Source organism: Terrapene carolina, unplaced genomic scaffold (genome assembly GCF_002925995.2).
Source record: "Terrapene carolina triunguis isolate 2854851 unplaced genomic scaffold, T_m_triunguis-2.0 Scaffold130, whole genome shotgun sequence".
Classification (NCBI taxonomy): Eukaryota; Metazoa; Chordata; order Testudines; family Emydidae; genus Terrapene; species Terrapene triunguis.
Genome location: NW_020664481.1, coordinates 39,240,455 through 39,251,337, shown reverse-complemented (window position 1 = coordinate 39,251,337; position 10,883 = coordinate 39,240,455). Strand labels below are relative to the sequence as shown.

At 44.8% G+C, this 10,883-nt stretch overlaps 1 pseudogene; it reads left to right on the top strand.

Annotated features, from left to right (window-relative positions):
- LOC112103895 overlaps positions 1–10,883 on the top strand; it is a 42,771-nt pseudogene that overhangs the window by 9,785 nt on the left and 22,103 nt on the right.

Genomic DNA, 10,883 nt, shown 5'->3' with positions numbered 1-10,883 from the left:
GCAGCGTTTTAAGTATAGACCTGCCATAAACCCTTTCAAGTTCTGCATTTCTGGGGGATTATTTACTATTTGTTTCTTTGTTTTCATCACCCAGAAATGCATAGAAACTTATAGCCAAAAGTCAGACCACAAACAGGAAAAAGTTTACGTATCTTAGTTAACTTGGGCCAAATTCATATCAGAAGTTACTCCACTCACCTAAGGTGACGTTACCCCAGGGTTGAATTAGGCGCATTCTCTGGAGGTATTTGTAGAGGTAGGTTTGTAGAAATACATATCTTCAATCAGGTTATTCTAAACAATGTACATAAGTGATTATTTTTGTTTTCTGGAGATAGAACCATAAACTTAATAACAGCAAAACAAAGTCTGTTGGGACTTACTTAGAATCCTCTTGCTTTCAGTACTGGTGATGAACATGCTCGTGGAAACTGGGGCTTTTTGGATCAAGTGGCAGCTCTCCAGTGGATTCAAGAGAATATCAAACATTTTGGAGGAGATCCAGGATCTGTCACTATATTTGGAGAGTCTGCAGGAGGAGTCAGCGTTTCTGTCCTTGTAGGTTTTATAGTGCCTAATACAATACTTTGCATTTCTGTGCTGCCTTCCATCCACGGGTTTCAGTGTGTGTTACAAACATTGACTGGTCGAGTCTCATAATGCTGCTGAGAAGTTGGGAAGTATTATCTCTATTTTACAGATGGGGTAACTGAGTCATAGAAAGGTTGAGGGACATAGCAGACCAGTGGCAGAGCCAAAAATAGAGCTCCTGTCTCCTGACTTCCCTTTAGTCACAAGGCCACCCTTCCCCTCAAATGCTATAATGGATACAGATGAGGCTTTGAACCCCACCCCCACATAATCTCAAACTCCTGGTTTTACTTTACGTTGGGAATAACAATGAGTATCAGTCCTACATTGCATTAAGTCTGACAACTGAACCAGCCCCCCAAATAGGAACAACCACCCCAAACTCTGGGAAAGGTTGCATGTCCATCTGAAATTGGAAGCTTGGGTCAATCTCTACTGTAAACTGACTATAATGTTTGAACCCTACATTTTTCCTTCTCTTCCAGGTTCTATCTCCCTTGGCCAAGGGCTTGTTCCATAAAGCCATCTCTGAGAGTGGAGTTGCACTTCTTTCTGCCATGTTCAGTTCACATCCTGAAGTGATTGCTAAGGTTCTGATATATCCATTCTTACTGGCTATGTTAATGGAGCAGCAGAGTTATGATGACACATCATCTGCCCTCTCAGCTCTGTGTCTCGTTCCAGAGGAGTTAACATTTTTTTTCTTTGTTCAGCTAGATTCTTTGAAGCTTCATCATGGGGCATGTGCATTGCAACCTATTACCCAGAGATCAGATTCCATCGTTCAAATGTTACATATTGTTTTTCCTATGTGGAAATTGTCATCTGCCTCCTTTGCGAGTTTCCTCCTTCCCTTCCTGGATGATTTAGTTGGGGATTGGTCCTGCTTTGAGCAGGGGGTTGGACTAGATGACCTCCTGAGGTCCCTTCCAACCCTGATATTCCATGATTCTATTGATTCTATGATTCCCACTCAGATTCCGTTTTTGACTTAAAACTTTGTATCTTCCTTTTTCCTTATACCCCTACATATGTGCTCATGGAGGGCTCATGCTGGGGAAAGTGAGTCTGCTTCAGTGGAATTTAATCTCTCTAGAGATTGATTGCTGTTTTATTGGCCCAAACTAAAATATTTGTTTAGAATACTTAAAATAATGTTACATAAACCAAAAGCAGCCAAGAAGTTCAGAAAGAGATGTGTGATACTTTGTTCTGAACTCATGCCAGTGATTAGACAAGATGATCAGTTATGTGAAACTAGAGTAATGGCCTTGGCTTTGTTCATTTCTTGTGAGGTTTATAAATGTCCCTTTAAAAGAACATGTTTGTTACACTTATCATTTGGTCTCTTGTTTAGATTCCAGACCTACCAAGCTGATTTGTAAGCACATTCAGCTAGTATTCTATGCTATGGGTGAGATTTTTCAAAAGCATCCAGCCTAGGACTAAATCAGTTGGGCTAACAATGAGCAGTTTTGACAGTCCCACCCTATGTCTTCAAGTGCATGTTATCATGGAAAAATTGGTGCTCATTAAAGATGGACTTGTAAGTGTGTGTGCTATGTTAGCTTCACAAATTCCACATTCTATTCCTTGTAACACTTTCTTATTTTTACTATTTAACATAATCTCCCTAGAACCTAAAAGATTTTAAAAGTTCTAACTTTTTTTTTTTTGTAAATAATTGCAGGTAGTCGCTAACATAACTGGCTGCGACACCTCCAGTTCGGCTGCCATGGTTCATTGCCTAAGGAAGAAACCAGAAGAAGAAATGATTTTTAACCTTGAACAACAACAGGTGGGTGAGGCTAACTGTGAGATATCAAATGCAGCCACAGTGTACATAGTTATAATAGCACTAACATCCATAGAGGTGTCTCTGGGCTGAACTGGGCCCAGCATCGTCATCTATTTTTTTTTTTTTTTTTTTTAACTGTTTGTAACGGGGTCACACTCACTTCTCACGAGCGCCTCCTGGCCAAGTGTGTGTGCCTGCACACTCTCGCTGTTTGTGGTGGGTCTTCGGTGACTCAGCCCTCTCGCCAAGTCATACACGGTCTGCCTGTAAGATAAAAGCAAGGCAAACCCCTTTTGGGGTACAAGTCCAACAGGGGCCTCTTTGTGCTTTCTGTAATGTCTCCCTCAAGTTTTCCCTGCTCCGGAATAGAGCAGTGCCCCAGGGCTCCTTCTCTGGAGGTAGTCTCTTTGCCCTTTCTGGGCCTGGCTCTTCAGCTGGGCCACTACAGTTCAGTTCCCCTTTTGGGGTGCCTCAAAGTCCATGCCACTTTCCCAGTGGTTTGGGGTGGGGGGGGGGAGACCTGGGCCCTCCTCCTACTCCAGGTCCCCTTTAAATAATCTGCATTGCTGCTTTAATTCCCTGGGCCAGTTCCCTGTGGCTTGAGCACATTCTTCACCCTTACCACTGGGCCTTGTCCTGGTGGAGTCCCAGCAGCCAGCTCAGAGTACAATCCACTCTCCTCCAGCTCAAGCAACGAACTGCTCTTAGGGCACGTCTTAGGGATCCGGCGGGTAGTGATCGATCTACCGGGGATCGATTTATCGCGTCTAGTGTAGACACGATAAAATCGATCCCAGATCGCTCTACCGTCGACTCCAGAACTCCACCGCAGAAAGAGGCGGAAGCGGAGTCGACGGGGGAGCGGCAGCGGTCAACTCGCCGCCGTCCTCACGGCCAGGTAAATCAACCTAAGATACGCCGACTTCAGCTATGCTATTCGCGTAGCTGAAGTTGCATATCTTAGGTCAACCCCCTCCCCCCCATAGTGTAGACCTAGCCTTAGTCTGGCCCTGCAGCTCTTCTTATACTGCTTCCCACACAGCCACTCTAGGCAGCTCGGAGGATCCTCTCCACTGCCCTTTTCTGGGGCGAGGTGTGGCAGGGCCACAAGGCCTCCAGCAGGGGGCCTCAGGACATAGTCCACCCCGTCACACTGTTACTAATATTTCTGTGATTTCTTAGTCTGGTCTCAGTTGAAACTTTGCAATATTGTCTGCAGGAAATCCAGTAAGTCCGCATAACAATTGAAAATGTGTAGAGCCCTGCAAATCTGCAAATATTCACTTATATCCACAGATATCCATGGACCATTTTTGCGGGTCGCAGATCGGATATAAATTTTGTATCTGCACAGGGCTCTAAAAATGCGTTCTTTTTTTCTCCTCCAGCAAGTCGCAATTATCCCAGCAGTTATAGATGGTGTGTTTATTCAGAAGAACCCTGAAGAGCTAATGGCTGGCAAAGACTTCAGTGCTGTCCCATATATAATAGGAATAAATAATCATGAATATGGCTGGCTGCTTCCTTTCGTAAGTAATTTCTAATGGCTCTTCTACAGCAGTCTTTACATTAACTGCATATTAGTGGCACATTTCTCAAACCTTTTTATACCAGAACACCAGTCTCCTCTCCTATTAAAAACAAATCTTGGCTAGGCCCACTCCTGCCCCCTTCCCCAAGCTTCCCCTGCACATTTTATGTGAGTTTTCACTCGTTCCAAAAAATAACGTTATGTTCGCAGAGGGCCTTTCATTCTGAAGGATCCCAGAGTCATTACATACATAGACCACCTCTGGGAAGGAGGGTAGAGTAGAGGAAAGTTAAGTCTAAGAATTAGAAAAGACTGGAAATTAAAGTAATGATCAACATTCCTCACCTGGCTCCCCCCAACACACACACATACCTGGTCAGTAGGAGCTGCAGCTCAGATGATAGGAATATCTGATGTCCCCACAGAAGTCCTCTCAATATTTTGCATTGGTCCTCCAGCAAAGAGAGGGAAATGAAGATATGATGGCCTGAATTTTCAAAATTGACTAGTGATTTTGGATGCCCAGATTGTTTGTTAGAAAGCGCTGAGTGCCACTCTCTGGCAATCAGGCGCCTCTAAGGGGCCTCAGACTGGACATCCAAAAATAAATTAAGGCACCCCAAATCACTAGCCTCTCTTGAAAATTTAGGCTGATATTCAAATGTTAAATCAAGCAGGGGAAACCACTGTCTTAGTTAGTTAATTAATTAATTAATAAAGCTTTTGAGGCATCCATACATCACAAAGAAGTAGTGACACAAAGAAACCAACTTTTTTTGCTTTGCAATTCAACTTCAGGAGTTTACAACTTCACTCCCTCCACATCACCAGCTGCAGGTTTCTCCAAACTGAGAGCCTCCTGTACTAGGAGAAATCCCATAGCTTGAGTTTGATTTACCTTATAGTCAGAACTTCAGGGATTTATATCTAGATCTACCTTCCCCTAAAAACTTGGCAAAAGCTTTACTTATTCTACATTTTGTATCAACTTTTCTAACCTTAACTAGCAAGACTCAACAAGGGATTGGACACACATATGATAAGAGTATCCAGAATTGTTGTTGTTGTTGTTTTGGAAGGTATATGAAATCTCATGCTTCAGGTCTTAATTCAGTCTCTAACTATTAGAGATCAGGAATAGACCTGATTCGGGGCGAGAGGTGGGGGGCAGATTACCCATACCTGCCTACTGTGTGGTTCTTACACCTTCCTCTGAATCACATAGTCTTGACCACTGTTTGAGACCTAATAGTGTAGTAGATGGACCTTGGGTCTGATCCAGAATGGCAGTTCCTGTGTTATACAGAACCTTTCGTTTGTGGGTTTATATGTAAATCTCTGTGTAGTTGTTAAGGCTCTTGGGCTATATAAACATAAACAATTATTTTTAATATGTTCCTGTATAGTTATCCGACATACCTGGCTTGAAGGAGGGGATGCATAAAGAAACCATCCTCTCTAGATTACAAATGCTGCACCCGCTCTTGGTAAGAGACCTGCAGATTTTCTCATGTCTCTTTCTTTTCAGATGTGTTGAACATTTAGGACTTGGGGGAGTTTGGGGGGTTTTTTAGTATGTACATTTTTACAAAATCCCACAGATGCTGAAGGGCCTATGTGTATTTTTCACACCTGGGCACCTACTTATCTGCATGTACTTAACACAAAGCTGGGCACAAATAGGTAGTGTTCTCAAAAGCTACATTTATTTCTGGGGTGTCTGGTTCTAATTTAAAAAAAAACTATTTACAAGCTAATTGCTGACATGGAATTCTAGAGACTGTCACTTCTTTTTAATGGTTTTTGGTTAATTTCTTCTCCTTATCCTTCCTTCTAGTCTGTGCCAGCTGAATTTGTGTCTCTGATAACAGATGAGTATCTGGGAGACACAGACGACCCTGTCGCCCTGCGGGACCGGTTTCTGGATTTGATGGGAGATGCAATCTTTTTAGTTCCAGCTATAAAAACATCTAATTATCACAGAGGTTAGTTTCTACGCAATATTTGCTAAATAAAAGGTCACAAGTTCAAACCTGCCAAGACTCAATTGTCACTTGACTACGGATGGCACACTTAATACGTACATGATCTGACTTCAATTTGGTCACTGCTCTTTCTAGTTAGGCGGCGGCCAAGCATTCTCAGTTGTATTCATTACTGAAGATTATTGGGTCACTTTTTAATGCGCTTTGTGAGGGGTCCCCCCCAGGGTGCTGCCTGGAACTGGAGTACCACTGAGCCCCCCTAACCCATCAACTTGGGATCCCACTCACCCTGTAATGCCGTGACAAGCTGCAGAAATGCTCCCGGTCTCACACTTTCACCAGCACACAGGTAGGGACACACCCAGCTGTAATAACATGCAGACAGGCTTTCTGACCAGCCCCTGCATGGGAAGGCTATGCAGCTAGGACACTTACCAGCTTCCCAGGCACACACACCCCCCTCTGGATTTATACTGTCTTGCGCTGCACAGAGAACTATATAACGTAAACTCCTAAAATTCACCCTCTCCCTCAATGTGGAGAGAGAGATGCAACAGCTTTCTGCCCCAAGTTATGATTTCCACACACTAGTTTTAGACAAAACAAAAACAAGTTTATTAACTACAAAAGAGAGATTTTAAGTGATTATAAGGAATAGCAAACAGATCAAAGCAAATTACCTAGCAAATAAACAAAACGCAATCTAAACTTAATCTTGTAAGAGATTGGATATGAGTAGCAAATTCTCACCCTAAATGATAATTTAAGCCACATGCAGAGATTCTTAAAGGGCAAACTGCACTTGCTTGCAGTTTAAAACCCCAGGTAGTCCTTTCACAGGCTAGAAATCCTCCTAGCCTGGGTTCAGCCCTTCCCCCAAATTCAGTCCTTCTTCCTCAGGTGTTTACAGGAGTCTCTTTGGGCGGGGAGTCAGTGAAGAACCACGATGATGTTGCTTTCCTGCCTTAAATAGCTTTTGCCTATGTGGGAACCCTTTGTCTCCAGGCTTAGTTCCTATGCTTTTCAGTGGAAAAACACTGGTATTCCAAGATGGAGTCCAGTACCAGGCGACTTGGTCACATGTCCCTGTAAGGTCACAGCAGCCATAACTCAGAGGCAGTTTGTAGTGTCCTCAGGAAGGCTCCCTGGTGGGAGATTAGCTTCTTCTAAGACCTGTTGTTCTCCCTAATGTCCATTCCCAGCCAGCCATCTAGACTGATTGCATTCTGCCTAGTGGGCATTCCCCAGGTGTAAACACATTTGTAATAAATGCATAGACAATATTCCTAACTTCAGATACCAAAATGATACATGCATACAAGTAGGATAATCATATTCAGTGAATCATAACATTTTCAATGATATCTCACATGATCTATCTTGCATAAAATATATCATAGCTATACCATAATCATATCATACTATTACTATGAAGAATATGGGGTGTAATGCCACAGCGCTCTTCCTAATCTTGGTGACTGAATAGTGGACTGGGGACAATGCACTTCTGTGAGTATATTTCCACTTTTCACTCGTATAAGCACTTTGACTCTCAAAGACAGAACTCAAGTATTCCTTGTGTTAAGCAGGCTTTAATTATTTCTTCTGTAATATCTCCCTAACCCTTTTCAGTCACTGTGCCCAAACTGTTCCCCCTTTGGTACTGGATGCAGCCGAAAAGCAGGTCCCTCTCGTTACCGATTTAGCTATTTTAGGATTTTACACTGCCACCTGCCAGCATAGTATTTGAGTGTCTCCCATGTAAAATGGACAGCAACAGCAAAGTCCCTAGTGGACTTCATGGCATCATTAGTTCTTCTTCTCCTTTTTGTGGGGTAAAAACTCTTATTGGAGTATGTGGTTTGTTTTGGTGGGTTGGTTTTGTTTCAGCTTCTTTTTTGGGGTGGTGGGCAGTTGTGTCAATGGGATTTTGGTGGTGTCATTTTTACTATGGTGGAAAATCTTTTTCAAGAGGTTCTACAGTGTCTCCTAAAGGTGATCCGATTCTAGATTCAGCTGATTTCTTCTGGAAATTGGTTCCATAGCAAGATTGGGGGATTGAAAATGCTTTGCTCTCAATGCTCATGTTTTGTCCTTTGGTTTGTCATCTGCATTGTCCCAAACAAGAACAACGCTCTTAGTGGTTCATAGATCAAAATTAAGTCTTTAATGTATCTGGGGCTTGATCCATTAACTGCTTTGAATCTGATATCCTTCCTTTTATATTTGGAGATGATGTCTCATCTGAAACTCAAGTCAGAAACTATTGATTCCAGTCTCCAGTTACATGCCTATAATTGTTTTAGCTTCTCACTATAAAATGTAATATGTTGTAGATTTTAAAAAATAAAATAAAATAAAAAAAGGACAACTTTCATTCCCTTGCAGCACTGAATAGGCTTGGTACCTTTGTGTATTTGTAGTGGTTTTTCTATTTATTTTAATTGTGTTTTCTGTTAGCGTCTGGATCTCCTGTCTACTTTTACGAATTCCAACATCGTCCAAGTTCAGCAAGTTTCAAACCTGATTTTGTAAAAGCGGATCATGGAGATGAAATTAGTTTTGTCTTTGGAGGGGCATTTGTTACTGATGAGATGTCACTGACTGGTAAGGAATTTTGTAATATAATGTATGTTTGTTTATTGTTCCAGTAGAACTGCAGGTTAGCCCAGTGTTTCTCAAATGCGGTTACCGTGGCCACATGCGGCCACCAGGGACTTTTCTTGTGGCCACAGCCTCCTGGGCAGTGATGGGGGGGGCACAAAGAAGTGGCCCCCTCACCCAGGGCCACCAGCAGTGGTTGGTAGGGCCAGCTCTAGGTTTTTTTTGCCGCCTCAAGCAAAAAAAATTTTGGCTGCCTCTCACCCCCCTCCCATCCCCTGCCGCCCCAGCCCTAGGCTCTCTCTTCCCTCCCCCCACCCCACCCTCACCCCCCGCCGCCCCAGCCCTGGGCTCTCTTCTCCCCCCCCACCATTGCTGACTCCGCCTGCTCCCCCCTCGCCTCCAGCCGGTCCAGTGCTGGCAGGCTCGGGGTAAGCAGCAGGGCTCCCGGGCCGCACCTCAGCCCAGGGTCTCTCCAACCAGGGCTCCCGCCTCCAGGACCAGCCGGGACCCGGGAGGGCAGAGCCGGGGGACTGCCCCGGCAGGGGGCTGAGGAGCCGGGGCAGGGTAGCCCGAGGGAGCGGAGCCCCAGAGAGCGGGACACAGGCCCCGCATGGCAGCACCCCGCCCTCTATGGCTCTGTTGCTGCTGCTTCTGGCCACCCTGCCACAGTCCCTGGGCGGCTCGGGCCACTTTGCCCAGCCCCGGCTGCGGCGCTGGGGGGCGGCCACCCTGCGGCACCTGCAGGCGGCTCCATGTACCCCGTGGGGCGGCCCCCAGCCTGAGTGTCCCCTGCTCGGAGCCTGCCCGGCCCAGCCACAAGGTGGGGGCGCTGCTCCCCCCGCGGCGTGAACTGCAGCGGCCCCATGGCGACGCGCTACTGCTGCCAGGGCTGGCTCTAGGCTTTTGCCGCCGGAAGCGCCCCAAAAAAAAAATGCCCAGAATGGCGCCCTTGAAAATGTGCCGCCCCAAGCACGTGCTTGATTTGCTGGTGCCTAGAGCCGGCCCTGGTGGTTGGGCCCTGCCACCTCTGGAGACACAAAAGCTGGAGGAGCAGGCAGCCAGTGAGTTCCCCACCTTCCAAGGGCTGGTGGGGTCAGGCTTCAGCCCTTGGGTGGTGAGTGGCAGGCTACAGCCATGGGGCTTCAGGCTCCATTCCCCGGCCATACGGTGTCAGGCTCTGGCCCCAAGGTCACACACCTCCACCTCCAGTGTCCCTGGCCCCCACTGCTTCCATATCCACCTCCCCATCCAGGGCTTGCCAGGGCTGAGTAAGTCTGCTGTGAAAAGTGATATATTTGTATGTTTGTTAATATCGCTTTTTACAGAAGACTTAGTAACTAGCACGTCTTGGGGCGGGGGGAAGCAAACAAAAAAAAGCAAAAGACAAGAACGTACAAATTTGTGTTTCTATTCTGTTTAGGTCCAGTAAAGAATAGAGACAACTGTACATTATTTTTATTATTGAGTCTGGAAAAAAAATCCTACATAAATAAATGATGATGATTTGGACATGGATATGTGCATATTTATTAGTTTTTCCTAAAGTTAATTAAGTATTTTAGGAAAAATTGTCAGAGTGGCCACCAGCAAGAGATGGTGGCCGCATTCTGAGCCCCCCCCCCCCAAAAAAAAAATTGTTGTGAGAACCCCTGGGTTAGCCATATGTTGTTCCCTTTGGTATCGTGGGCTCACAGGTACCTGCTAAAATCAGCAGAATTGCACAAGTGGGTGTACAAGAAGGCAGAATTTGGCCATATTTAAATCAGCTTTGCAAAATTCTACTTGTAAAATTAAAAACATATATTTCCTTCTCGCTCCTCCCATCACAAATTATTCTGTTTGATTCCCCAAAATAAAGATGGTCGTTTGGCATAAGAGAGTAATGGGTAGCTTTTGTCTGTGATACTATTTTTTTCCAGTCCTCACCTGACAACATGGATTTACATCCAGGCTTCCTTTTTATCCAGCAATATATGGTAATTTAACCCTTTTTTGGAGGCTATAGACATATACATTCCCTTTCTCTAGCCCCCCCCCCCCCCCGCACACGCGCGCACACACACACACACACACACACACACACCGACCCTCAAAGTAGTAGTTTAACTGGCAGCCTATAAAATATTGAGATTCAAAAGGTTAACTGTAGTTGGTGCAAGGTGGTTCTGAATCTACACCTACTACCTGTTTTCACTATGCAAACAAAGTCTCCTTTGATATTCCCAGCTTCCAGAGATGCTACAGAGGAAGAGAAACACCTCAGCAGGACAATAATGAAATATTGGGCTAACTTTGCTCGAAATGGGTGAGATTCATGGCTTCTTTTCAAATAGAGAATTTGCTTTTTAGAATGTACAGCCAATTAAAAAGCCCA